The sequence below is a fragment of the Nomascus leucogenys genome, chromosome 23 (assembly GCF_006542625.1).
Source record: "Nomascus leucogenys isolate Asia chromosome 23, Asia_NLE_v1, whole genome shotgun sequence".
NCBI classification, from domain to species: domain Eukaryota; kingdom Metazoa; phylum Chordata; class Mammalia; order Primates; family Hylobatidae; genus Nomascus; species Nomascus leucogenys.
This window is the reverse complement of record NC_044403.1, coordinates 7,799,569-7,806,100: the sequence shown is the minus strand read 5'-3', so window position 1 is coordinate 7,806,100 and position 6,532 is coordinate 7,799,569.

Genomic DNA, 6,532 nt, shown 5'->3' with positions numbered 1-6,532 from the left:
GATAATCATGTGGTTTTTGTCTTTGGTTCTGTTTATATGCTGGATTACGTTGTGTCATCCCTGGGACACAAAGCTGGTTCAACATACAAAAATCAACATATTGATTTTCTGGTTTAGCCTTGAAAATCAATATGTTGATTTTTGTATGTTGAACCAGCCTTGTGTCCCAGGGATGAAGCCCACTTGATCATGGTGGATAACCTTTTTGACATGTTGCTGGATTCAGTTTGCCAGTATTTTATTGAGGATTTTTGCATCACTGTTCATCAAGGATATTGGTCTAAAATTCGTTTTTTGTTGTGTCTCTGCCAGGCTTTGGTATCAGGATGATGCTGGCCTCATAAAATGAGTTAGGGAGGATTCCCTTTTTCTATTGATTGGAATAGTTTCAGAAATTGTGGTATCAGCTCCTCCTTGTACCTCTGGTAGAATTCAGCTGTGATTCCATCTGGTCCTGGACTTTTTTTGGTTGGTAAGCTATTAATTATTGCCTCAATGTCAGAGCCTGTTACTGGTCTATTCAGAGATTCAACTTCTTCCTGGTTTAGTCTTGGGAGGGTGTATGTGTCGTGGAATTTATCCATTTCTTCTAGATTTTCTAGTTTATTTGCATAGAGGTGTTTATAGTATTCTCTGATGGTAGTTTGTATTTCTGTGGGATCGGTGGTGATATCCCCTTCGTCATTTTTATTGCGTCTATTTGATTCTTCTCTTTTTTCTTCCTTATTAGTCTTGCTAGTGGTCTATCAATTTTGTTGATCTTTTCAAAAAACCAGCTCCTGGATTCATTGATTTTTTTGAAGGGCTTTTTTGTGTCTCTGTCTCCTTCAGTTCTGCTCTGATCTTAGTTATTTCTTGCCTTCTGCTAGCTTTTGAATGTGTTTGCTCTTGCTTCTCTAGTTCTTTTAATCGTGATGTTAGGGTGTCAATTTTGGATCTTTCCTGCTTTCTCTTGTGGGCATTTAGTGCTATAAATTTCACTCTACACACTGCTTTGAATGTGTCCCAGAGATTCTGGTATGTTGTGCCTTTGTTCTTGTTGGTTTCAAAGAACATCTTTATTTCTGCCTTCATTTCGTTATGTACCCAGTAGTTACTCAGGAGCAGGTTGTTCAGTTTCCATGTAGTTGAGCGGTTTTGAGTGAGTTTCTTAATCCTGAGTTCTAGTTTGATTGCACTGTGGTCTGAGAGACAGTTTGTTATAATTTCTGTTCTTTCACATTTGCTGAGGAGAGCTTTACTTCCAACTATGTGGTCAATTTTGGAATAGGTGTGGTGTGGTGCTGAAAAGAATGTATACTCTGTTGATTTGGGGTGGAGAGTTCTGTAGATGTCTATTAGGTCTGCTTGGTGCAGAGCTGAGTTCAATTCCTGGATATCCTTGTGAACTTTCTGTCTCGTTGATCTGTCTAATGTTGACAGTGGGGTGTTAAAGTCTCCCATCATTACTGTATGGGAGTCTAAGTCTCTTTGTAGGTCTCTAAGGACCTGCTTTATGAATCTGGATGCTCCTGTATTGGGTGCATATATATTTAGGATAGTTAGTTCTTCTTGTTGAATTGATCCCTTTACCATTATGTAATGGTCTTCTTTGTCTCTTTTGATCATTGTTGGTTTAACGTCTGTTTTATCAGAGACTAGGGTTGCAATCCCTGCCTTTTTTTTTTTTCCATTTGCTTGGTAGATCTTCCTCCATCCTTTTATTTTAAGCCTATGTGTGTCTCTGCATGTGAGATGGGTTTCCTGAATACAGCACACTGATGGGTCTTGACTCTTTATCCAATTTGCCAGTCTGTGCCTTTTAATTGGAGCATTTAGCCCATTTACATTTAAGGTTAGTATTGTTATGTGTGAATTTGATCCTGTCATTATGATATTAGCTGGTTATTTTGCTCGTTAGTTGATGCAGTTTCTTCCTAGCCTTGATGGTCTTTACAATTCGGCATGTTTTTGCAGTGGCTGGTACCGGTTGTTCCTTTCCATGTTTAGTGCTTCCTTCAGGAGCTCTTTTAGGGCAGGCCTGGTGGTGACAAAGTCTCTCAGCATTTGCTTAAATGTCTGTAAAGTATTTTATTTCTCCTTCACTTATGAAGCTTAGTTTGGCTGGATATGAAATTCTGGGTTGAAAATTCTTTTATATGGGTGGGAGCCAAGATGGCCGAATAGGAACAGCTCCGGTCTCCAGCTCCCAGCCTGAGCGACACAGAAGACGAGTGATTTCTGCATTTCTGCTTGAGGTACTGGTTTCATCTCACTAGGGAGTGCCAAACAGTGGGTGCAGGACAGTTGGTGAAGCGCACTGTGCGTGAGCCGAAGCAGGGTGAGGCATTGCCTCACTCAGGAAGCGCAAGGGGTCAGGGAGTTCCCTTTCCTAGTCAAAGAAAGGGGTAACAGACGGCACCTGGAATATCGAGTCAGTCCCACCCTAATACTGCACTTTTCCGACGGGTCTGGAAAACGGCACACTAGGAGATTGTGTCCCGCACCTGGCTCTGAGGGTCCTATGCCCACTGAGTCTCGCTGATTGCTAGCACAGCGGTCTGACATCAAGCTGCAAGGCGGCAGCGAGGCTGGGGGAGGGGCGCCCACCATTGCCCAGGCTTGCTTAGGTAAACAAAGCAGCCAGGAAGCTCGAACTGGGTGGAGCCCACCACAGCTCAAGGAGGCCTGCCTGCCTCTGTAGGCTCCACCTCTGGGGGCAGGGCACAGACAAACAAAAACTCAGCAGGAACCTCCACAGACTTAAATGTCCCTGTCTGACTGACAGCTTTGAAGAGAGTAGTGGTTCTCCCAGCACGCAGCTGGAGATCTGAGAACGGTCAGACTGCCTCCTAAAGTGGGTCCCTCACCCCTGAGCAGCCTAACTGGGAGGCACCCCCCAGTAGGGACAGACTGACACCTCATTTGGCTGGGTACTCCTCTGAGACAAAACTTCCAGAGGAACTATCAGACAGTGAATTTGTGGTCTCACAAAAATCCGCTGTTCTGCAGCCACCGCTGCTGACACCCAGCCAAACAGGGTCTGGAGTGGACCTCTAGTAAACTCCAACAGACCTGCAGCTGAGGGGCCTGTCTGGTAGAAGGAAAACTAACAAACAGAAAGGACATCCACACCAAAAACCCATCTGTATATCACCATCATCAAAGACCAAAAGTAGATAAAACCACAAAGATGGGGAAAAAACACAGCAGAAAAACTGGAAACTCTAAAAAGCAAAGCACCTCTCCTCCTCCAAAGGAACGCAGTTCCTCACCAGCAACGGAACAAAGCTGGATGGAGGATGACTTTGACGAGTTGAGAGAAGAAGGCTTCAGAGGATCAAACTACTCTGAGCTATGGGAGGAAATTCAAAACAATAGCAAAGAAGTTAAAAACTTTGAAAAAAATTAGAAGAATGGATAACTAGAATAACCAATGGAGAGAAGGGCTTAAAGGAGCTGATGGAGCTGAAAGCCAAGTTTCGAGAACTACCGAAGATTGCAGAAGCCTCAGTAGCAGATGCGATCAACGGGAAGAAAGGGTATCAGTGATGGAAGATGAAATGAATGAAATGAAGAGAGAAGGGAAGTTTAGAGAAAAAAGAATAAAAAGAAATGAACAAAGCCTCCAAGAAATTTGGGACTATGTGAAAAGACCAAACCTACGTCTGATTGGTGTACCTGAAAATGACGGGGAGAATGGAACCAAGTTGGAAAACACTCTGCAAGATATTATCCAGGAGAACTTCCCCAATCTAGCAAGGCAGGCCAACATTCAGATTCAGGAAATACAGAGAATGCCACAAAGATACTCCTCGAGAAGAGCAACTCCAAGACACTTAATTGTCAGATTCACCAAAGTTGAAATGAAGGAAAAAATGTTAAGGGCAGCCAGAGAGAAAGGTCGGGTTACCCACAAAGGGAAGCCCATCAGAATAACAGCTGATCTCTCGGCAGAAACTCTACAAGCCAGAAGAGAGTGGGGGCCGATATTCAACATTCTTAAAGAAAAGAATTTTCAACCCAGAATTTCATATCCAGCCAAACTAAGCTTCATAAGTGAAGGAGAAATAAAATCCTTTACAGACAAGCAAATGCTGAGTGATTTTGTCACCACCAGGCCTGCCCTAAAAGAGCTCCTGAAGGAAGCACTAAACATGGAAAGGAACAACCGGTACCAGCCACTGCAAAAACACGCCAAATTGTAAAGACCATCGAGGCTAGGAAGAAGCTGCAGCAACTAACGAGCAAAATAACCAACTAACATCATAATGACAGGATCAGATTCACACATAACAATATTAACGTTAAATGTAAATGGACTAAATGCTCCAATTAAAAGACACTGACTGGCAAACTGGATAAGGAGTCAGGACCCATCAGGGTGCTGTATTCAGGAAACCCATCTCACATGCAGAGACACACATAGACTCAAAATAAAGGGATGGAGGAAGATCTATCAAGCAAATGGAAAACAAAAAAAGGCAGGGGTTGCAATCCTAGTCTCTGATAAAATAGACTTTAAACCAACAAAGATCAAAAGAGACAAAGAAGGCCATTACATAATGGTAAAGGGATCAATTCAACAAGAAGAGCTAACTATCCTAAATATATATGCACCCAACACAGGAGCACCCAGATTCATAAAGCAAGTCCTGAGTGACCTACAAAGGGACTTAAACTCCCACACAATAATAATGGGAGATTTTAACACCCCACTGTCAACATTAGACAGATCAACGAGACAGAAAGCTCACAAGGATATCCAGAAATTGAACTCAGCTCTACACAAAGTGGACCCAATAGACATCTACAGAACTCTCCACCCCAAATCAACAGAATATACATTTTTTTCAGCACCACACCACACCTATTCCAAAATTGACCACATAGTTGGAAGTAAAGCTCTCCTCAGCAAATGTAAAAGAACAGAAATTATAACAAACTGTCTCTCAGACCACAGTGCAATCAAACTAGAACTCAGGATTAAGAAACTCACTCAAAACCACTCAACTATATGGAAACGGAACAACCTGCTCCTGAATGACTATTGGGTACATAATGAAATGAAGGCAGAAATAAAGATGTTCTTTGAAACCAACAAGAACAAAGACACAACATACCAGAATCTCTGGGACACGTTCAAAGCAGTGTGTAGAGGGAAATTTATAGCACTAAATGCCCACAAGAGAAAGCAGGAAAGATCCAAAATTGACACCCTAACAACACAATTAAAAGAACTAGAAAAGCAAGAGGAAACACATTCAAAAGCTAGCAGAAGGCTAGAAATAACTAAAATCAGAGCAGAACTGAAGGAAATAGAGACACAAGAAACCCTTCAAAAAATTAATGAATCCAGGAGCTGGTTTTTTGAAAAGATCAACAAAATTGATAGACCACTAGCAAGACTAATAAAGAAGAAAAAAGAGAAGAATCAAATAGATGCAATAAAAAATGATGAAGGGGATATCACCACCGATCCCACAGAAATACAATCTACCATCAGAGAATACTACAAACACCTCTATGCAAATAAACTAGAAAATCTAGAAGAAACGGATAAATTCCTTGACAAATACACCCTCCCAAGACTAAATCAGGAAGAAGTTGAATCTCTGAATAGACCAATAACAGGTTCTGAAATTGTGGCAATAATCAATAGCTTACTAACCAAAAAGAGTCCAGGACCTGATGGATTCACAGCTGAATTCTACCAGAGGTACAAGGAGGAACTGCTACCATTCCTTCTGAAACTATTCCAATCAATAGAAAAAGAGGGAATCCTCCCTAACACATTTTATGAAGCCAGCATCGTCCTGATACCAAAGCCTGGCAGAGACATAACCAAAAAAGAGAATTTCAGACCAATGTCCTTGATGAACATTGATGCAAAAATCCTCAATAAAATACTCGCAAACCGAATCCAGCAGCACATCAAAAAGCTTATCCACCATAATCAAGTGGGCTTCATCCCTGGGATGCAAGGCTGGTTCAACATACGCAAATCAATAAATGTAATCCAGCATATAAACAGAACCAAAGACAAAAACCACATGATTATCTCAATAGATGCAGAAAAGGCCTTTGAACAAAATTCAACAACCCTTCATGCTAAAAACAATAAATTAGGTATTGATGGGACATATCTGAAAATAATAAGAGCTATCTACGACAAACCCACAGCCAATATCATACTGAATGGGCAAAAACTGGAAGCATTCCCTCTGAAAACTGACACAAGACAGGGATGCCCTCTCTCACCACTCCTATTCAACATAGTGCTGGAAGTTCTGGCCAGAGCAATCAGGCAGGAGAAGGAAATAAAGGCTATTCAATTAGGAAAAGAGGAAGTCAAACTGTCCCTGTTTGCAGATGACATGATTGTATATCTAGAAAACCCCATTGTCTCAGCCCAAAATCTCCTTAAGCTGATAAGCAACTTCAGCAAAGTCTCAGGATACAAAATCGATGTACAAAAATCACAAGCATTCTTGTACACCAATCACAGACAAACAGCCAAATCATGAGTGAACTCCCATTCACAATTGCCTAA